We start from the raw sequence: 23,613 nt of genomic DNA, 5'->3' as shown, positions 1-23,613 counted from the left end.
TAGTGTAAACCAAGTGAAAAGGATGCTTTCTTCCTGTCTGTGATGGATACACTGATGAAAAATCCTAGTGTAATTATGTATTAGGCTATAAAACTGAGGCACAATTGTGAGATTCCTTTTAAATGGAAAGGACTAGCAATAATCCTGTTAATTAGTTTTCTAATTAACAGGAATTTGGGTTCTTCTTCTCTTGGTGATTGTCTTAGTTACGTGAATTTTTAATCTAGACGAATAAATACCAATGCAGCATACAAAAAGAAATAGGATTATTGGAATCTAATTTTGGAGGCAAGCATGTAAAAGAATTATTCTTAAAATGTGAATGAAAATGCAGCTCCCCTACAGATAAAAGTGAATGTAAGGAAGGAGAGAACCTCCCATTCCTAACATGTGGCTTGTTGAAACAGTAATCAATGAGCAGTCTGTGCGCAAATACCACTAATAGTTCTTAGACTTCAAGTGCGTGGTAATGAGGAAGAGTTGGTACGACATCTTGATTCAGTTGGTCTTTGAGAATAGAAAATTAGAATGACTTTTGAGCCAGAGAAAATCATTTTACACGTCTTCCATTCTAATTGCCTTTGTAAACACATATGTAACAAGTTCACCTATGTGAGGAAATGGACTCTCCTTTATAATTATGTGCGTTTTAGACATTTTAATATGCTGGTCCATTGGCTTGTTCTAAAGTAATATCCTCTTCTGAAATGTCACAATAAGGGTCTTCAAAATAATACCTAGTATATAAAAATCAATTTATGATGTTCAAAGTGCTCTCAAATCCATTCACTCAGTTGGTCTTTGCAGCTATCATGCCTTATTATAATATTCATTCAACAAACATACACTGCATTTCCCACACATAAGGTGAAGTACTTGATGGAACAAATGATATAAATATAAAAAAGAAGTAGTCCTAGCCTTTACAGAACTTTCAGCTTCATGGTCAAAATTTACAACCTAGTATAGGATAGACAGAAATCTTAGAAATCAGAAAATTTTAATAGAGAAATTAAGTAAACTTTCTGAAGCTCAAGCAGGGAGTTTATGTTATAACTCAAGTTAAAGCACTGAATCCTGATTGAGTGTTCTCACTAACAAAGCATAGTTTCAAAATTATGTGCCTTTTCAATGTAAAGTGCATATTTTGAAGTGTATATTTTTGATAAATATAGTAAAGAGAAGATATGTGTTTTCAATAGCACTTAGTTATTTTAGGGGAAAAAAAACAAAAAACAAAAACCTCTTGTCAATGAACCTTTAGGGGCCAACGGCAAAAGCAAGATGGTTGGAGTGAAGAGCTACCTTCACCTGGGGTCAGAGAGAGGGAGGCTGGGTGTCACTGGAGCTCTTTAATGAGGGACAGCATTGCCACCATGTTAGCCAAGGGACTGTGTGTAGATGGGGGCCACAGTATCCACTCTGTGTATCCTGCACTTCATGTAATGGTTAGAGCTCAAATTCTGGACTTGAAAGCCGGGGTCAACACTTAGAGTCTGGGATCTTAGGAAAGTTTCTCAAGCTCTTTAAGCTTGTTTTGTCTCCTGTTCTTTGATATCTCCCCCAGATCCTAGTAAGAAACAGAAAGTGAAGCAAGTCAATGATTCAATGTTGCCATGATTGAGAGTACAAGAAGGAATCTAGAAACTAGTACAACGTGGGGACATTTTGGAAATTCTTGCAAAGACAACTGATTAGGGGAACAAAGTCAACTATCTAGTTATCCAAGGATATAGGTGACTATGGCCCTATGATATTGCAATTCATTTTGATTGCCTTGAATAGCCAGCATAGCTTAATATATTGACATTAATTAAAAAAAGAAAAATGAAGACTGAGGATACAGACAAACATGTCCAAGAGCTATGATTCCAAGCTTAAAATTTTTTTTATCAGAAATACCCATGGAGGATTCAGTCTAATTTCCGCTACTTAGGCAGTATATTACTAAATCGTTCATAGGTGGATAAAAAATGTGTTTGGGCAGGTAGCAGGAAAACGAATTGAGTTCAATCTCCAGTCAGACTGGCTTTTTCTTGTGCTTTATCTTTCTCCTTTTTTTACGGCATCAGATTTGAGGAAAAAATAAATCCCTGAAAATACAAAAAGCTTAATTTTTTCTCTATCCTCCTGCAGGCGTTCAAAGTCTGATCTGACCTCAGTCTTTTGTAGAACCCATCACTAATATCTACACCCTGGTTTAAAGAAGCTGAGGCAACTCGTCCAAATGGTTCTGCAGCAAATAAATGTATTGTCCTTGCTTCATTGTGATGTCTTTCCACTGAGACTGTAAGCTGCACGAGGAAGTGGCCCTGTTGATGGTGCTCAACACTCTAACAGCAGCACAGAATCCAATGCTGGCACAGGAAGTGAGTTACAACTATTACTGAACGCTATCCTATGGTACTTTCTTCACTGTGTTTATTCCAAACAATGCTCGTTTGCCTGAATTCCTCTTCTCTTAATTTCCTGCAGATACTCTTACCACATATTATATCATCCATATGTTTCAGTGTTTTAGGCCATCACACTGGTGACGTATCAACACACTTCCTCTTACCTCAGAGTTTCTCTTTCTCTTCTTTCCTCTTAGAGGTCTTTCCTTTTCTTTATAGCTAACCCAGTGTAAGGGCAAACACAAAGTTTGAAATAAGAAGCTTAATTCTCTCCATTGAAAATAAGGGAAGAGATTTACTCCTTCCCTTTTCTTAGAGTCTTTACTGTATAAAACTTGTAGTTGTAACTTCTTTCCCTGTCTCTTTGCAATGTATGTAGATCCTTTTAAAAGTGAAATAAGACTCCGACCAACATTAGGACCCAAGAATATCTTTCTCAAGGACCTGGGAGCCATCTCTTTGAGATGCAATCATCAAGAAAGATAGCATCCCTGTCTCCCAGTTTCTGTGGGATGGGAGGAGCCTAACTTCGGTGGGCTCCTTCATCTAAGTTGCCAAACTATCTCCTGTTATGAAGATATGAAACTAGAAGTCCATTCTTCCTTTGCACAAACACAGCCAATGTAGATGGTCATCCCAATTACCAGGTGAATCTAGGATGATCTGTTTGTGACAAAGGTGCTGTCAAGTTCTCTTACTTGAGGACTAGTTATTGTTTATCTAAAGAACATGTATGTAATACGTTGTATCTGCTTGGCTATATAAAGGGCAAGATTTCTTTCTGCTGTTGCAATCTCCTAGCATATTATCTGTTATGCACATCACTTTCTAGTTTAATGCTTATTCAATAACAAAATTGTTTTCTTTCTCTTCTACCTTCATGGAGAAGGTTTCTGAATTGAGAAGAGATTTTGTTTTTAATTATATTTCCCCAACACTATCCACATATGTCATTGAGCCCATCAGCAACATCCTAGCTGGTATCTACTTAATCTTTGATAAATGCTGTATATAAACACCTGATTTAATTCTTACAACTTATTGAAGCAAATTTTTATAAACCACCACTTTACTCCGTTGAGGAAACGGGGACATAAAAACATTAAGCATTTGTCTAAAGCTAATTAGCTTTAAGTGGCAAAACCAGTGTTTGAAATCCCTGTCTGTTGACCATAAACCTTGACCTTTTCACCACTATATTCTATTTCCTCTTAGCAGTTCTCTTTCTTGAATCTTATTGTCTGCCTCTCAAAGGCCAAAGTGTAGACTTGCCTACAGAAACCTGAAAGAGATTGGAGGTCTTTAGAGTCAAGAACACCAAAGACTGTGAGGCCAGGATGTGAGGAGGGTCATCACTGGTTCCTGAGGTCTTTGTTGGAACTTCCTGAGTGGGTGGTAATAACTAGCAAGTCAGGGAGGGGTGAGGTGGTTATGCTTAGATACCGGACGTGTAATAAGCAATTTTTATAATTGATTCTCACATTAGCATGATGAAGAAGAGACTATCCCCATTTTAAATATAAAAGGCTTTAGAGTCTTCTTATGGAACTTGCTATAGGTTGACTAGCTACTGTGGAGCAGCTGACCCCATATGTTCTCAAGACTATTAAGAAAGGCAATAAGAGTATTTCTTACCTGGTCATAAGAATCATATCAGTACTAGTTAAAAATACTGGTGATCAGGCCTTTTCATTGGAGAGTCTTGTTTAGTACTTTCACCAAATACCTGTGTGAATCTTATGGTAAGTTAAGTGCAGAAATTAGCAGCAGAGGATTCTGAATGATGGGTGGCTGATAACAGTGGGGATATATCCTGGGTTGTTGAGCTGAGTGGCGTTGACTTTCAATAGAATGCTTTTTAGAATGATGGTAGTGGAACCGTGACTCAGAAATTGCCATGAAAAGGAAGGAATACTTTGGGTTCCTTTCTTAGGTGGTAAGTTGGGGAATTGGAAGGAACTTATATTGGAAAGGGTTGTGAGGAAGTTGGTGCTGTCATGAAAAAGCTGTGTTAGTTCAGGTTAGAAGGCAGTGGGAGGGTAGATTAGCACAGTTTTTAAAAGGTAAGATTTTTATTTTAGTTTTTATATTTATGTTAACAGTAGAATAGGGATGGGCGGACGGAGAGGCTATGTGCAAGGGCTGAGCCTGAATGAACATGAGTGGGAGGTGGAGATAGGACGCTGGAAGTTGGAGAGTTTGAGCTCGGGGTGAGATTTATCCAAGGCAGGGATGAAGGACACAGCAGAGGAAAACCTGAGACACATATGAGTGACGGGCAGTGAGGGTTTGGAGCAGGGGCAGGGCAGGGCAGGGCAAGGCAGGCAAAAGTATTGATTCTTCATATCTAGCTGGACCTCAAATTCTAAGGATTAAACAAAAACAGTCTTCTCATTTGTAATTAACTGGAAACCAAATTAATTAGTAAGGAAGACAATTTTAGATCCTAGGAAAGAGAAGCATGCTATTAAAATAAAAGAGAGCAAAACATTTTAGAATAGCCATTGAAGGTATGTTCCAGAAAATCCATAAGAAGTAACTAAAATATGTCATTCCTGAGCTTTAGCAAGAGTCTTACTGAATTTGGAAAAAAAATGAATTGGTAGTGAGTCATGGAATGTTAGAAGGGAAATGAACCCTAACCTCAAACATCAATTCCAGGTCTCTTGGATTATAATGAAGAAGCTGAGACCCAGGGTTAGATGCGGACTGAACTCTCAGTTATGTATTTGCCTTGACAGCACGCTCAGCCTGGTAAGTCCTACAGGCTCTGGACCCTGCTCAGCCACTTTCTGTGGCTTGGCTACAGAAGAGGATAAAACAAGCTGTGGGCTGGTCTTGTCTTGAGTCATTTATAGCAATAACTTTTCAAGTTAGTCAAAGGCACTAACAATTCAATATATTTCCCTGTGCATTTACACTCTACAAATTCAGATAGCCATGCTTTACATGGTTACAAATCCATAGCAACCCCTCTGCCTTTGTTCTGTATTTTCTTCTGGGTGTAAAACAATTCTTTGTTCTTTTGATGGACGACAAGTGAAAGCATTTCACCTTCGAGTGAAAAACCTACATGTAAACAACTTCCCTCCAATCTCTGCTTGGCTTTCTGCCCCTCTGAATTTAACTATTTATTTCCTCTCTGCGACAGGATGATAATGTTCCGACATTCCCTCTGGCTTCAGCAGTTTTGCTAATGGTTATTTGTGGTCACGGATTGTTGCTGCTGCCTAAAACATTTCTTTGCTATTTGCTATTTGAAGATACTTGGAAAAGGATTTTCAAGTCATGGAACAAAACTTACAATGGAATATAAAATGAAATAGGATGCTCCAATATGTAGTGAACTGAAGTGCAGTATCTGCAATTAGGGCATGGGAAAGCCTTTGGGTTGACTAAAATGTAGCCCCAAGCCACGTAACATAAGATTCTTTATTCACTCTAGTGTGAGGCACAGTAATGAAAATAAAAATGAACTCTTCTAAATGCAGAAGGGGGATTGGCTTATACTTTCCTTAAGGAAGAGTAGCAAATAACAATAGGTTTCTTTGATGATAATTGCTGAAAGTGGTATGGAAATTGCTAATGGTTCCACTAGCACAAGGAGCTTTCACAACTTCCTCACAGTGGAAATGCAAACTTTGGAATTAGCCTTGATTTTAGCCTCTGTCATTTTTCAGCTGGGCATATTTGGTCTAGTCATTTAACCCCTTTGTATCATTCTTAAAATTCTATGAAGTTCTAGAATTCTGTAATCACATAAGTACATGATTTACTAATGTCCTGGGAAGGGTTAGCTAGAAGAGAAATCAGAGCTATTTACTGAACTGAGGATTTTCTTATGTAGACTTTCCTTCTCCTCTTCCTGGTGTCTGTTCTTTGGCTATTTATTCTTCACTTGCAAGATGGTGTTGAGAGAATGGAAAGGGTTTGAAATATAAGTCAGTTTAGTTTGCAACTTGCTCGTGTTTTTGGAAAGCAATTTGTGTATCCTTTTATCCTTGTCTGTCATTATGATAGGGGTTTTGGAAATGAAAACACTTGAGTAATAAATATACTTCTGTAAGTGGATGTAAAAAGGCTCTTACTAGATTATCAGCACCTTGAGGACAGGGACCATCTCTTGCTCCTCTATTTTGTAACAATCAGAAAACTTCTCTTATGAAATGGGTGCTTAGTCATTTTTTCACAAATTACAGTCCTTTGGAAAAGTTCCAAGGGAACAAATTATAATTTTATTTGTTTCCAGATTCCTGAGAACACCCATGTGTTGCATAATTATAAGAATTTCATGGTAGAATCCAACTACACAATATCTTTTTCTACTACCTTTGTTAAATTTGGTAAAGAGGCTTTTATTAGATAGGGTAGTCATACTGTTATAATAAACTATCTCAAAATCTCAGTGGATTAACACAGTAAAAGTTTATTTCTCTCTTATATAACAGGACAATGTGGACATTCAGCAAGCAGCCTTCCCTGTGGTGATTCAGGGACCCAGGCACCTTCCATCTTGCGGCTCCTAGAGCCCTGGCACACTCTGCTGAATCTGCTGTGTTGGCTGGCTGATGAGAGAAAGAGAGAGGTGGAAAATTACCAAGGGAGGATTTTTTGGGTCCATCCTGAAAGAAGGAACCATTACTTCTACCCACATTCTCTGACCAGAACTGTCACATGGTGACAACTGTTTGCAAGACAGACAGGGACATGCAGACCAGTTGTGTGCTTAGCAAGGTAAGGAAAATGGTTTTGTGAAGACATAAAAGTAGCTGCCATGTTCCACTCTGTCAGTCACTAAACATACAGTTCAGTCTTCTGACCACCATAGAACACATTCACATCTTCCCAATCCCAAATCCCAAATCCTAAACAGTCATAGCATCCAGGCCAAGTCCAGTATCTTCAGATGATGTGTGTGGGCCTCTCTCCCATACCCAATGTACAGTGGTACATAAGAGATGGTATAGTCAGGATAAAACTCTTATTTAGTAAAGGAAAAATGGGATACATAGAGCAGTCCCTAGTCCATAACGATTCTGAAATCCTCCAGGCCAGTATTACATAGGCCCTGTCCTGGGTGTACATATGATTACTTGATAAAGCCCTGAGGACGCTCTCTGGGGAGCATGCCCTTACCTATTGTTTCATGCCCTTTGTCCTTTATCAACTCTGTGGCTGCTACTGAAGTGAGGATGATGAGTATGTTCTCTCTGAACATTGAATAGGTTTTGCTGTCTGTTTCCTGCTCAGGCGAGTTTGGGGGCCCAAAGCTTATTTTAAGTGGCCAAAAGAGTAAAAACTGGGCTTACAGTTTCTTTGTCAATAACATTTCCTCAAAATCAGCAGATTTCTCATGTATTTGCTTCTATTTAGTTCCATATGCATTAAAAACCACATCCAGAGTTTGTTTCAAGGCATGGTCAACAAGCCTGATTTGTTTCATGGCTTCCTTGACCCTATGACTCTCAGTGTAATGACAGCTTGGTTTTATTTGAAATAATAGACTTCGTTGACACCGTTGATCTGACCTTTGCTACAAAGCTGAGATTCTTTGTTTCACTGAAAAGTTTTATTGGGCATTTGTGGCTGAGATCAGTGCACACCTTAGCTCTTTCTCTTGGCAGGTGGCTTTTCCAACCATGTGCAGGTCATAATCTAGGGGCCTTCTTTCCTTTGATCTTTGCTGGAAAGCCAGCCAACTCTTGTCAGAGCTTGTTCTTTCTTAGATCCCTACTAACATCAGTCAACAGTAATCAACACACCAATGCTCTTTCATCCACTTCCTCCGAGTACAGATTCAGGAAGAAAATGGACTTTCTTCCTAATCATTGCAGGGCTAGATTCACATAACTGTTCAACAGCCATTCTTGTGGTGTTTCAGAAAATGAGGCTCCTTTATCTTGTGGCACTGCCATTCCCAAGGACTGCAGAGTCCCCTGCTGGGGCCTGTGATCTTGGAAGGATGGAGGTGGAAGATGATGCAAAGGAGGTTTATATGGACCAGATATGGACCAGATATGGACGTGGCCTGTGCTAGGTTGGCGAAGACCACAGGCCACATCTAGGTATAAGGAAGTTTGAGAAGTGTTATCTAGCTATATACCCAGGTGAAAAGGAAACAGGTTTCAGTGAACAGATAGCAGGCTTGGCCACAGGTAGCAAAGTAGCGGATGAATGGCAATATATGCTCACATTAGCAGTTGAAAAGAATATTTATAAAAATTAAAGTAGACCCTTACCTTACACCATACACAAAAATAAACTCCAAATGGATTAAAGACTTGAGTGTAAGACCTGAAACTATGAAACTTCTAGAAGAAAACATAGGCAGTACGCTCTTAGACATTGGTCTTAGCAACATATTTTCAAGCACCATGTCTGACCGGGCAAGAGAAACAATAGAAAAAATAAACAAATGGGACTACATCAAACTAAAAAGCTTCTCCACAGCAAAGGAAACCATCAACAAAATGAAAAGACATCCTAACAATTGGGAGAAGATATTAGCAAACCATATATCTGATAAGGGCTTAATCTCCAAAATATATAAAGAACTCATGCATCTCAACAACAAAAAAACTACCACCCCAATTAAAAAATGGGCAAAAGACCTGAACAGACATTTTTCCAAAGAAGATATACAGATGGCCAACAGACACATGAAAAGATGTTCAAAATCATTAACTATCAGGGAAATGCAAATCAAAACTACAATGAGATATCACCTCACGCCCGTCAGAATGGGTATAATTAACAAGACAGGAAACAACATGTGTTGGAGAGGATGTGGAGAGAAGGGAACTCTCATACACTGCTGGTGGGAGTGCAAACTGGTGCAGCCACTATGGAAAACAGTATGGAGATTCCTCAAAAAATCAAGGATAGAACTACCATATGATCCAGCTATTCCACTGCTGGGTATTTATCCAAAGAACTTGAAAACACCAATGCGTAAAGATACATGCACTGCTGTGTTCATTGCAGCATTATTCACAATAGCCAAGACTTGGAAGCAACCTAACTGCCCATCAAGGGACGAATGGATAAAGAAGATGTGGTATATATACACAATGGAATACTACTCAGCCATAAGAAATGATGAAATCCAGCCATTTGTGACAACATGGATGGACATTGAAGGTATTATGCAAAGTGAAATAAGTCAGAGGGAGAAGGTCAAATACCGTATGATTTCCTTCATTAAGTAGTAGATAATAACAACAATAAACAAACACATAGAGACAGAAAAAAAAGAATATTTATAGACTAAGAGGTAAGAATAAAAAGCAGATATATTAAGATAGGGGGTAAAGAATCAGGAGGGTAAATAGTTGCTGCGGAAATCAATCAAAGACTTTCTTTGGTTTCTTAAAACCAAAGAAAAATAGAAGAGAAAGTTTTGTATGTCCCCCTCATCCTGACTTTCTTCCCCTTGGTGGCTGGATGGGGCTGAGTCTTGCACGAGACTTGGAAATGCAGGTGGTAGGAAAGTCTTCGAAGGAGATAGAGGAGCAGGGTGGGTTGATTTTTTCTCAAAGTTGACGCTGCAAACCATACATTAATGCCACTTGGGTTTGTTCTTTTTCTGCAGGGTTGTGGGTGAGTCATCTCGGTTCATTATTCTTTAAAAATAACCCAGGAGAGGTGGGAACAACTGGAGAAAACCTACCTCTGGCATTTAAGAAATCCATCGGCATCTGGCTCTTTCCTCCCTCCCCTCCCTTCCTTCCTTCCTTCTTTCCTCCCTCCCTCCCTCCCTCCCTCCCTCCCTCCCTTCCTTCCTTCCTTCCTTCCTTCCTTCCTTCCTTCCTTCCTTCCTTCCTTTTTCTCTCTCTCTCTCTCTCTTTCTATCTTTCTGTCTGTCTTTCCTTCTTTCTCTTTCCATATTTATTAAATATTCAGGGACTGTTCTGGATGCAAGATATAAAGTGGTGAAGAAAAACACGTATATTCCTAAAGAGGTAATAGTCTAGTGTGGTGTATGCAATAGAGATATATTATGAGCCACATAAGTACATTTAAGTACATTTAAATTTTCTAGTGGCCACATTAAAAAAAAAACTAAAGAGAGACAGGCTTTAATTTTGTTAATTTTAGTTATATATTTTATTAAACTCTATAAGTCCAAAAATAGTATCATTGAAATATGATCTTTTTTGGTGCTAAGTCTTCAAAATCTGGTGTTCTTTTCCCTCAATCCTACTAATTTATTTCCATCTTTTGTTTTTCTTCTAATCTTTGTCCCTATTGCAGACAACTTTAAATTTTGAGTTCTGTTTTACCCCCAACCTTTATTGAGATATGATTGACATATAACATTGTGTAAGTTTAAGGTATACAACGTAGTGATTTGATACACTTATATATTGTGAAATGATTACCACCATGTGGTTAGTTAACACCTCCATCACCTCACATAATTATCTTTTTTTGTGTGTGGTGAGAACATTCAAGATCTACTCTCTTAGCAAATTTCAAGTATAGATTACAGTATTGTTAACTGTAGTTATCATGGCGTATGTTAGATCCCCAGAACTTATTTATCTTCTAACCGGAAGTTTGTACACTCTGACGTCTCCCCATTTCCCCCACCCCAAAGCCTGTGGCAACCACCATTCTACTCTCTCTTTCTATGAATTTGGCTTTTTCAGATTCCACATATAAATGAGATCATACAGTGTTTGTCTTTCTGTGTGTGACTTATTTCACATAGCATAATGCCCTCAAGGTCCATCAATGTTATCACAAATGACAGGATGTCCTTCTTCCTCATGGATGAATAACATTCCCTTGTATAGACATATATACCACATTTTCTTTCTTTCCTGGCTAAAGTTTTGTCAGTTTTGTTCATCTTTTCAAAAAGACAGCTCTTAATTTTGTTGATTTTTTCTATTGTTTTTCTGGTTTCTATTTCATGTTTTTCTGTTCTGATCTTTGTGGTTTCCTTCCTTCTGCTAAACTTGGGCTTAGTTTGTTCTTCTTTTTCTAGTTCCTTGAGATGTAAAGTTTGGCTGTTTCTTTTAGTTATTTATTTTTTTATTCATGTAGGCATTTATTGCTGTAAACTTCCCTCTTAGAACTGCTTTTGCTGCATCCCCTTAGTTTTGGTGCGTTTCCATTTTCATTTGTTTCAAGATGTTTTTTGATTTCCCTTTTGATTTCTTCTTTGGTCCATTGGTTGTTCAGGAATACATTGCTTAATTTCCACATATTTTTTAATTTTCCAGTTTTCCTCCTGTTATTGATTTCTAGTTTCATACTATTGTGGTTGAAAAAGATACTTGGTGTGATTATAGTCTTCCTAATTTGCTAACACTTGTTTTATGACCTAACACATGATCTATTCTGGAGAATATTTTGTGTGCACTTGAGAAGAATGTGTGTTCTGCTGCTGTTGGATAGGATATTCTGTATATGTCTGTTAGGTCCATTTGGTCTAAAGGATGGTTCAAGTCCAACATTTCCTCATTGATTTTCTGTCTGGATGATCTATCCATTGCTGAAAATAAGTATTGAAGTCCCCTACTATGCTTGTATTGTTGTCTATTTCTCCCTTCAGATATGTTAGTATTTGCTTAATATATTTAGGTGTTCCTATGTTGGTTGCATATATATTTATGATTGTTATACCCTGTTGATAAATTGACCCCCTTTTCATTATATAATGACTTTATTTGTCTCTTGTTACTGTTAAAGTCTATTTTGTCTGATACAAGTCTCTTTTGGTTTCCACTTGCATGGAATAGCTTTTTCCATCCTTTCACTTTCAGCCTATGTGTGTCCTTGAAGCTGAAGTGAGTCGCTTATAGGCAGCATATAGTTGAGTCTGATTTTTTTATTCCTACAGCCACTCTGTGCCTTTATATTGGAGAATGTAATCCATTACATTTAGAATAACTCTTGCTAGGTAAGGACTTACTAATATCATCTTATTAATTGTTTCTTGGCTGTCCTCCCAGCTGCACATCGTGAGCCATGGTGCAGCTCTCGGCTCCGTATGGGGCAGAGGGCGAAATAAGCCTCTTTGGCAACTCCTGCGCAGTTGGGGAATCGGGTGCTCACTCACATGCTCTCGCTTTCCCACATGGAAGAAACCATGGCCGAGAAGGTCTGTCTTGGCATGGAGCTGTGCCTCCTTCGGGGAGAGATGACATGGGGGTTAAAATCAAACTTTTCCTCTTCCCCACTCCAGTGAATCCAAACTCAGATTCTTTTTTTTGCTCCAACGGTGTGCTAGAACTTCTCCTCTGGAAACCTGGATGTCCACAAAGCTCTCTCATCTGTATGTGATTCCAAGTCAGTGTTCTCCAGGGGCTCCTGGACTGTGGCTGAGAGGGGCTGGAGCCACTGGAGGTTCATGGGCCACAGCAGGGTCTACAGCCAGGACAGAGGTCTGTCTGCCTATTACCAGACACACAGCAGGGGAGACTCCTCCTGGGTCCCTTGGCCTATGGTGCTGGATCGCACAGCTCCCACAAAGACACTTTTGTCAATGGATAGATGCCAAACTTTTGAGGGGGGATATGATGAGAGGTGTCTTATTTGGCCATCTTGCTGATGGCACCCTGGTGTATATTTTATACTTCCAGCACATCTCGATTTGGATCAGCTATATATCAAGTGTTCAATAGTCACATGTGGGGAGTGGCTACCACATCGAGGAGTGCAGGTCTAGTTGGGGATACTGACAAGTAAACAGGCACTTAAAATAAACTCTAATGAGGACCACAGTCTGAGGTTCTATGGGGCGTAGGAGAGATACCAAGCCTAGACTTAGGGGTCAGAGAAGGCTTCCCAGAGGACGTTATCAGCTGAGAGATCCGTAAAAGTTGGTAGGGAGTGCAGTAAGTAGGACAAGAAGAATGTCCCGGGAAGAAGGGATAGTATACAACAACACAGTGGTGAGAGAACACATTCCTGTTAGAGAATTGAAAGAAGGTCTGAGTGATCCAGTTTAGAGAGCAAAGGGTAGGGGGTTGGGCGGAGTGGTGAGACTGAAGTTGGAGGTATGAACAGTAACTCTTAAAGCCACACTACGGACTGACGTGTTCATCTACGCCTTTCCCTTGACGTTCATTTCCAGATCATTGATCCAGATTATTGGAGCAAGCAAAGACTGGAGGCAGGGAGACCATCAGCTGGCTCTTGCAGTAATCAAGGAAAAAGTGAGGAAGAGTAACTTATTTAGGATTGTAGATGTTGAAAAGAAATATTTAAGAGGAAGAAAAAAGAAAATGGTAGCTCCACAAAATTAGTTTCTATCTAGTGAGTTGGTATTAAAAATGGTTTCTGCATCAGCAGTTCCTTTCAAAATGAAAAATTGACTTAGCACATGATCTAGCAATTGAATTTTTGGCCATTTATCCCACGGAAATGAAGGCTCATTTTCATGGGGGAACTGTACACAAATGTTCCTATCAGCTTTATTCATAATAGCCAAAAACTGGAAACCACCTAAATGCCCTTCAATGGGTAAATGATTAAATAAACTGTGGTACACCTGTACCAGGGAATACTACTCAGTAATAAAAAGGAGTTAACTACTGATTCATGCTTGGATGAAATGTTAGAAAATTATGCTGAGTGGAAAAAGTCAATCTCAAAAGGATACATATTGCATAATTTCATTGATGTAACATTCATAAAATAACACAGTTTTAGATATAAAGAACAAATTATTGGTTAGCAGAGTTGGGGATGGTGGGGCAAGGGGATGGGCGTGGCCATAAAGGGGTTTTGAGAGGGCCTTTTGTGGTGACAAGAGGAAATATCTTGATTGTGGTAGTGGTTATGCAAGGTTATACATGTGATAAAATTGCATGCATGTGCACACACACACATACAAACATATATATATACACATATATATTCATGAGTGCGTGTGTAAATGGTGAAATCTGGACAAGCTCTATGGACGTCCCCATGCCGATTTCTTGACTTTGGTATTGTACCGTAGTTAGGCAAGATGTCCTCATTGGGGGAAACTGGAGGAAGGGTACCCAGAACCTCCCTGTACATTTCTTTGCAGTCTCCTGTGAGTTTATTAAAAAAAAATAAATCTAGATAAAAACTTACAAAACAGGAATATAGAATAAAAAGTTTATCCCTAAACATTGTATGCTTATTGGTTGACTCAATAACAGCACTAAGTATAAAAATAAAAATAAATACTGCACATTATTTAAAAAAATGGTTTCTGCCATTGCTATTGTTTGCTTTAAGGAAGATCTAGGAAAATGCTGCAGTACTTTTTACATGAGTTCAATAAAATGTCATAGAGCATTTAGCTACTTGAACTGTTTTATCGTCAGGTTTTGGTCATCAAAGATGTGAAGGACCCACAGTAGATGCACAGACATAAAATATAGAAGCCCCCTCATACAGTCAGGTCAATGACTGTCGTGATCAAACTCAGCTCTTATTACCTTTAGTCTGAATTTTTAAAATGTACAAATAGATAATTTTTCTTTCTTTTTTCATGCCTCCTCCCTTTTAGGAACAGCACCTTCCTCTAGGAGCTCCCAGGGTTCTGTGTGGGAGTCAGTTGACCCTTGTTTACATAGAGACATCTGCACACAGTGAGCCCTTCTGGTGCTTGAGCTGTCCGTGGATGTTCCTCTCTGAGCTCTCTTTCGTGGCTGCTGTAAGAGGTGTGATGATAGAAATACATACAAGGCTCTGTGGTACTGAAAGTTTTTAAATGCACACAAAGTGTAGAAGTACTTAGATTGCTTTCATAATGCAGGCTTTCCTCTCTACTCCTCACAGAACCTGCCGATGTCCACATTGATGAATCACAATTCCCTTTCCTCAGGCTCTCAGCAGCCTTGGACAAGCTCACTGTTCCTTCACTCTTGGGACATTTTCTTTGCTTAGCTTCCAGGACACCACAACTCCCTTGATTTCTTTCTTACTCTCTGCTCGACATTTGTCACCTGTCAGGCTTCTTTGATGGTCCTGCTGCCGCTTCCCGCTCTCCAAGTATTGGAATCCACAAAGACAACAGCGCTCATCAGCCCTCTTTCTAGCGACTCTTGCTATCTAAGTGACCTCATATGGTCCGTGGCTTTAGATGCGATCTATTGACCCATGCATCACATTTATATCTTCAGCCCCATTCACTCTCCCAACCACCCCAAGCTTTAGGCTGCCATTTTAACATCTCAAAGTCGACATGTCTAGATCGGAACTTGGGATTTATTCTCTACCACTCCCTCCTCCACAACCTCCTCCTCCTCCACTTGCTCTGCTTCAGAAAGCAGCACTGCAATTAGTGAGGTTTTCACACCCCTAATCTTGAAGTCATCTCTTCCCCTCACACAACGTATTCAAGCACCAGCAAATCCTGTTGGAATTACCTTCAAAACACGTTGTAAGTCAGACTTCTTTTCACCACTTCCATAGCAACCACCTTAGCTCAAAGCATGATCATCTCGCATTACAGCTCTACAGATTCACCAGTTATGGACTAAATTGTGTCCCCTCAAAATTCTTATGTTGAAGTCCTAACCCCTAGTATCTCAGAATGTGACTGTATTATAGAAAGGGCCTTTAAAAGGTAATTAAAGTAAAATGAGATCATGTGGGTGGGCCCTAATCCAATCTGACTGGTGTCCTTATAAGGAGAGGAGATTAGGGCCCAGATGCCCGGAAAGATGACCATGTGGTGACACAGAGAGAAGACAGCCCTCTGCAAACCATGGAGAGAGGCCTCAGAAGAAACCAACCCTGCTGACACCTTGATCTCAGCCTCCTAACTTCTAAAACTGTGAGAAAATACATTTTTGTTGTTTAAGCCACCCCGTCTGTGGTACTTTGTTATAGCGACCCTGGCAAACTAATACACCCCAACACCAATAAGGCACTCTTGTGGAAACTAGGGAAAGGTATTCTTTCCAGGCCCCTTGGTCTCTGGCTCTTCTGACTGGCCCAGGCTGGAGTTCCGTGCCCCTCAGCCCTCAGCCAGATGTCCTGGTATAGGCGTAATCGTCCAGCCCTGCATCCTGGTCCCACCTGTCTCCCTCCTCCTGCTCTTGCCCTCTACATGGTAGGAAGATTGATCTTTTTGAAACTTACATAAGATCTTATCATTTCTCTACCCCAAAGCCTCCGATGGCTTTTCATCACACTTGGAAGAAAATACAAATTCCTTACCAGGGATTGTGAGGCTCTGATGGACCTGTTGGAATGGCCTCTGACTTCATCTTGTACCCTGTCTCCTGCTCCACCCCACTGGTCTCCAGGTGCTCCCGGAACCTCAGGGTGTGGACTGTGTCAGAGACTTTGCTCCTGCTGCCCCTCAGCCCTCAGTGCTTTCCCCAAATCCTTGCGGGGCTTGCTCCCTCCCTCCATTCAGACTTCAGCACAAAGGGCGACCTTCTCCAAAAGGCTTTCCCCAAGCACGACCTGCCTCCTCGTCCGTCTCAGTGTCTCACTCCATTTTTTGTTGTCTTCATCAGTTATCATTATCTGTCATTCCATTACATAATTATTTGATAATTTTTCTGTTGTTTATCTCTCTTTCTGCCACCAATGTTTGGACGTATGACCCACAAATGATCTGCTTTGTCTTGTTGCTGCAGGATCTCTTGTGCTTAAAAAGGGTGAAAACGTGAATTCAAAACTATGTGCCCGGATTTCCAACCCAACTTTTTTTTTTTTTTTTTTGGTGAGGAAGATTGGCTCTGAACTAACATCTGTTACCAGTCTTCCTCTTTTTGGTTGAGGAAAATTGTCCCTGAGCTAACATCTGTGCCAATCTTCCTCTATTTTTGTATATGGGACACTGCCACAGCATGGCTTGATGAGTGGTGTGTAGGTCCATGCCCAGGATGAACCCATGAACCACGGGCTGCCAAACTGGAGTGCATTAACTTAACCACTATGCCACTGGGTCCAGCCCAGCTTTTGACTTTTTGAAGTAGGTGTTAAACTTTTGGCCATTTTGAGAGGAAAGTAACTTTATCTTGTATAAATTTGATTACCTAGTTGGTGTCAATATGTTCATCACATCTTGAAATTTTTGTAAACAAATAGGCTGGTTTATACTCCTTTTGAATTTGTTCTATCATTAGTTCACAGTAGCATTTATTCACTATTATGATCCTGTATATTAAATATTCAAAGTGGATACAAAGGGATTCAAGATACAATCTCTCCTACGAGGAGCTCAGGGTCAAATGTACAGATTTTAAGGTAGTTAGGGATTCCAACAACCCACTTTGGGGTGTTTGGAGGGGTCTTCTTTAATAACCAAGGGCAACTGCTTCTGGCATTGTGTATGAGGTGGAGGGCAGAGCCTGGATGATGAGGAACCAACACAGAAATGCAGGCCACAGTCTAATTGACACTGATGTCATCTAATGACATGATGGCAGATTCACTATGAATTTTCTTAAATTATAGGTGTAACTTTGGAGAAAGCAAAGTGCAGAAAAGTAAATGAAATCCTCTCTTTTTTTTTTTTCCCTTCAGAAGTTATCACCTCGTTATTTATGGGTCACTTTATTACTTTCTCACGGGCTGACTATGGAAATGATTTTCTAGGATGAAGGTAGAAGAAATATAGCCTATCTACACAATTAGTGTTATGTAATTCTCCAACGGCCTCCCTCTGCCTCTGAGCTCTGAAATAGCAGCTCACAGGAGTGGGTGGTAAAACTGTCTAATAGTTAGTTGCTAGAAGAGACTGATTTGCATTCATTTCTGTTTTGCCAAATTATTTTGGGAGAGGAATTTTAATTGACAGCCTCAGCACAATAGTCCTAACTTTTAGCTGAGTTTAACAGCCACTCCTGTGCCAACCAGATTTTTGGCTTTATGGGCCAGTCTGGATCCGCTGGGATGGGGACACACATGTCCCCAAGGGACCTGTCCTCTGCAGAACTTCAGCTGACTGAAGCATACTGAAGCCCTTGCCAGGACACCTCCTTTCCACGTGGCTTTATCCTGTTAATCATCAGCTGGCCTCTAACGTTCCCAGTAACCACGTGGAGTGGTATTAAATAGGTAAGAGCATCGCATCGCTGCTTTGTTTACTGTTGCCAACTACTTGCAAAGTGGTGAGGAAACTGAGCTGCTTATAAGGAGAAAATAACTGGAAAAGATGAGTTCATCTTGGAATAAGAAAGGAGAGTCTCTGTATATAAGCAAAGTTTTGAAACATACACACCTGTCCACACCTATGCACACCACCTTAGGCCCAGGGCAATGACTCTCCGTCTTACCCTGGACATCTATCTGCTGCAGTTTGAAGAGCATACCCCCCCTTAACGAAGGTTTCCTTTAATGTAAAAAGATGATTACTTTCAAACAAAGAAAAGGGATTCCTCCTTTATATAGTGCAATATAACAATAGTAATAATAAAATGCTTTAACCAAAGAAACTGACAAAAATAAAATTTTGTAGTCTCAAAGGATATAATTTATTGATGTTATCTGTAAAAATAAAGTGATCTTTAGAATAAGCTTTGGAGAAATAAAATCACACAAATAAAATTAGACATAGTGTTAACCTATATTGACCTATTTAACCCGTTTATTCCCAAACTAAAACTTGTTTTTACAGGGTCGGAAAAGATTTAACTCTGAATTTTTGTTGGCTTATGTCTTCCTTCCGTAGTTTATTCCTTCTTTACAATGTTAAAACTCTGGCAAATAAAATATTATTTTCCCTAGAATTATTTTCTGCTACTCCTCAGATAAGCCTCAGGCCAAATTTGCTCCACATTGCTTGGGACCACTAAATATTTTGCCTTCTACAGAAACAAAAGGTAAAAGACACAGCTGGTTCTTAAAGCCTTTCTTTCGCAGTGGATTTTCCCTTATGGACGTTTACGTCAATTCTGCTTCCTTGTTCTGAAGCTTGAGTCTGTAAATTTCTAACAGATGCTTAAATTTATTCCTTAAACTCATTTTTAATTTTCTAGGGGTTGATTCTTGAAACTGAATTAATAAAGGGTTCCCAGTGCCCAGAATATAACATTTTACCCATTTAAGTTGAACTCACAAAGGTTTTGAAAATGGTTTTCAAAAATGAATCCATCCAACTAACATTTACGAGTACATAATCCTTATAATTTCCAGAATGGTATTTTTAGATTCTGAACAATTTTGTCATCTAAATTGCATTCGCTTTCATGTCACTGCTTTCGAGAACAGCACTATCTCTACTTTTATTCTGAACTAATTTCCCCACTTTGTCATCACCCATAATCTCTGGAGTGTATCAGCAGCCATTATATGAAGAGTGACAGAAGAAATGTGAAAGGAGACTCAAAAGGCAATGAAAAGTATTTGATCATTGTACTGCTCTTTATTCTAACACCTGAATGGAAAAGGTGGAAGAAATCAAAGGACTGCATTTATTCTGGGAAAAACTTAGAAGAGCAATTGTCCTTTACGTGAAACCTTTTGTTACTTTTATGCTTCTCTTATTACTAGAGGGTATTTTTATGTGTGATTATCAAAAGTGGTAAAGTATAGGACAATGATAGAAAATTCATTTTGTAATTATCCTTTGGTAAAATAGCTTTTTTGCTCACTTGAACTGGAAGAATGAGACGATACCATAAAGACTGTGATCTCTTTGATGCCATAAAATTGCTCTTCTTTTATAATTTCCTTTTGCAATTTCTTGATAACGTCTAGCAGAAAGTTTAATGCGGTATTTGTAACTACCTAAAAATGGAATTGAAACAAAATAAGGAACCCCAGAATGTGCTTATTAATATGCATGGAAAACTTTAATTTCGATTAAAAATACTATTTCCTAACCACAATGTGATATCACCTTATACCTGTGAGAATGGCTATTATCAAAAAGATAGGAGATAGCAAGTGTCCTCGAGGATGTGGAGAAAAAGGAACCCTTGTACCCTGTTGGTGGAATTGTAGTCAATTGGTACAGTCACTATGGAAAACAGTATGGAGGTGCCTCAAAAAGTCAAAAATAGAACTATCATAGGATCCAGAAATCCCACTTCTGGGGATATATCCAAAGGAAATGAAATCAAGATCTCAAGAGATGTCTGCACTCCCATATTCATTGCAGCAATATTCACAATACCCAAGGTAGGGAAACATCCTAAGTGTCTCTTGATGAATGGATGGATAAAGAAAGTATGGTATGTGTATATATAATGGAGTATTATTCAGCAATAAAAAAATGAAGGAAATCCTGCCATTTGTGACAACATGGATGAACCTGGAGGACATTATGCTAAGTACAATAAGCCAGACACAGAAAGACAAATGTGTATGATTTCACTTATATGCGGAATCTATGAAAGTCAAGCTCATAGAACCAGAGAGTAGAATGGTGGTTGCCAGAGATTTGGGGGTGGGGGAAAGGGGAGAGAGGGTACACACTTTCAGTTATAAGATAAATAAGTTCTGGAGATCTAAGGTACAGCATAGTGACTATAGTTAACAATACTGTATTATATACTTGAAATTTGCTAGAGAGTAAATCATGTGTTCTCACTACAAAAAAAAGAAATGGTAATTATGTGAGGTGATGGATGTGTTAATTAGCTTGATTATTTCACAATGTATATGTATGCACCTTAAAAAAACAAAACAAAAAACATTATGTTGTATAACCTAAATATATACAATTTTATTTGTCAATCATACTTCAATAAAGCTAGAAAAAAAAGCAATGAAAAAAAGAAAACATACAGTTTCGTGACCAGACACTGTTAAAACAAATTAAGTTGAGAACATTTCTCTAAGAGCATAAATGAGAATTTTTTATCTGGTTTAAAAATACGGTTTCTAATTTTCATTCATTAAACATATTTTTAAAATTGAGTATCTACCTTGCTTCAGGCATGTTTCTACATGCTGGTGAGACAACAGTAAAGAAACAAAGTCCTTGTAACCATCTAGTGTTACATCAGATGATGGGAATAGAACATTGGTTTAGACAGAGGGCAGGCACAGCATTCTGTGGCATCTAGATGGAAGGACAATATAGAACTTGATGATTGCCATTTGAGGTGGAAGGTAGGCAGGGTATTATGGGAGCATATAGGAGAAACATCTGTGCACTAGGGGAGGCCGAAGGGCAGCAGAGGCATTCTTAAGAAATGAAAAGCAGTTGATGAGGTAAAGGACAAGAAGGAAGAGGAGGGACATAATGAGCAAAGGCTAGAGCCTTCCTGTGTCTAGTGGACCATGAGTTTGCACTGGAATGTATACTGTTATGTAGTGGTACGTGAGGCCAAAGAGGCAGTAAGCCCAGACATGAGGGGTGGACACCATGAGAAGAGAGCCATGGGGATGTTGCTCACTCTGGAGGCTATTGAGAGGAGGGAAATGGAAGGAGATGAGAAATCGCTGAGAAGAAAAATGATGGGGACCTGTACAAAGATGATGGCAGTGGGAAAGAGAGGAAGGGATTTGGAAAACACTAGAAGGTCAATTGGCATGACCTTATGATTGAGGGAAAGAGCAGGAAGGATCCAGCGTGATTCCCAGTTTTGTGCTTGGGTTTTATTATAAGGCCTCCAATGGGTCTATAAAAGACAGGAAGTGGGTGGGCAGATGATGAGCATGGCTTTGGCCAGGTTGAATTTGAGCCGGCTCTGGGGAATGTAGCAGGTGGCTACATCAGTCTGAAGCCCAAGGAGGAGATTTGGGCTAGAAATAAAAATTCAGAAATCATCAGCATTTGTATAATTGAAATGCAATCAGATGAGCTCACCAAGGCGGGTTGTATAGAGTTGAAAAAAGGCAATGTCCTCTCACAGAACCTTGAGATATACCAATACTTAAAGGAAAGAAAAAATAAAACCTTTGAAGGGGTGATTAGCTTTCTATTACAGTATAGTTTTCTATTACAGTATAACAATTTTGCCACAAACTTAGTGGCTTACAAAAATATATAATTGCTATGGGTCAAGAATCCAGGCATGTTTAGCTGGGTCATCTGCTTTGGGGAGTCTCACAAGACTGCAATCAGGGAATGGACCAGAGCTGCAGTTCCATCTGAGGCCTGGCTGGGAAAAACCCTACTGGAAGATCACGTGGTTTGATGCTGTATTTGTAATGGAATGTTGGTGGCATTCCGTTTCTTGCAGCCTATTGACTGAGCACCCTAGTTTCTTGATACCTGCTGGCTGGAAGCCACTTTCAGACCCTAGAGGCTGCCTTCAGTTCCTTTCCATGTCAGCCCCCCAACAAGGCCAGCAAAGGAGAGAGAAACTCTTAGCAGGACGGGTATTACAGTCTTATGTAATGTAATCACATACATATAGTGACCCATATCCTGTCACGCTTGTGTATTCTTTGGTTAGAAGCAAGTCACCAGTCTTGCCCACACTCAAGGGGATGGTATTATATAAGGATGTGAACATCGTGAGGTGGGGATCATGGGGCCACCTTAGCGTCTGTCTGTCACTACAGAACAAGTAAAGGATGTTTACAGAGTTCAAAGAACCTAGAAGAGGGTAGCATTATGGCTATCATGGGAATAGGGAGTGTCAAGGAGGGAAATATCCATTAAATCAGGTGATTAGAGGATCTCTGGTGAGTTTAGCATCAATGGAGTGATGGAGATGGAATTTCTGCTGCAGTTTTGAGACGTGGATAGGAGGTGATGGCATGGAGATGAGCATTCAGTTTCCCTTTCAAAAAGTTCAGATGAGAAGAGCAAAACTAAAGTTGTATCCAAATCATTCTTTCTAGCTAATTAGCAGTGTTTTTTTCCAGTTTCAATTTGTTTATTATTTTATTAAGGTTGCACTGATTTATAACATTGTGTAAATTTCAGGTGTACATCATTATATTTTGGCTTCTGTATAAACCGCATCGTGTTCACCACCAAAAGTCTAGTAATTTTTAGTAAAATATTGAAGTGAATAAGTTCAAGGAAACACTAATTTTGAAACAGGAAAATAATACTTTTGCATTAAAATTACTTAAAATATTTGGGGCTGTGAGTTCTAGGATCTGTAAAGTATATTGGATTGGAGGGATATTTGGGTTTTGGTTGCTGATCTGCCATTTAATGTTTGTATAATCCTATAGAACTCACTAACCTTTTGGGCCTCCATCTTTTTTTTTTGCCATAAAAATAAAGATATATATTAAAAGAGGTAGAAATTTGAGAGTCCCTGTCAGTTTTAATATTTTCTGACTTTGTGGTTATTTTTTTTTACCTCCCGTGTTTTTATTCACAGAATAAAGGGCAAATGTACTATTTGCTGAG

This window comes from Diceros bicornis, chromosome 16 (genome assembly GCF_020826845.1).
Source record: "Diceros bicornis minor isolate mBicDic1 chromosome 16, mDicBic1.mat.cur, whole genome shotgun sequence".
In the NCBI taxonomy this organism is placed as follows: Eukaryota; Metazoa; Chordata; class Mammalia; order Perissodactyla; family Rhinocerotidae; genus Diceros; species Diceros bicornis.
This window is presented reverse-complemented; position numbering follows the sequence as displayed.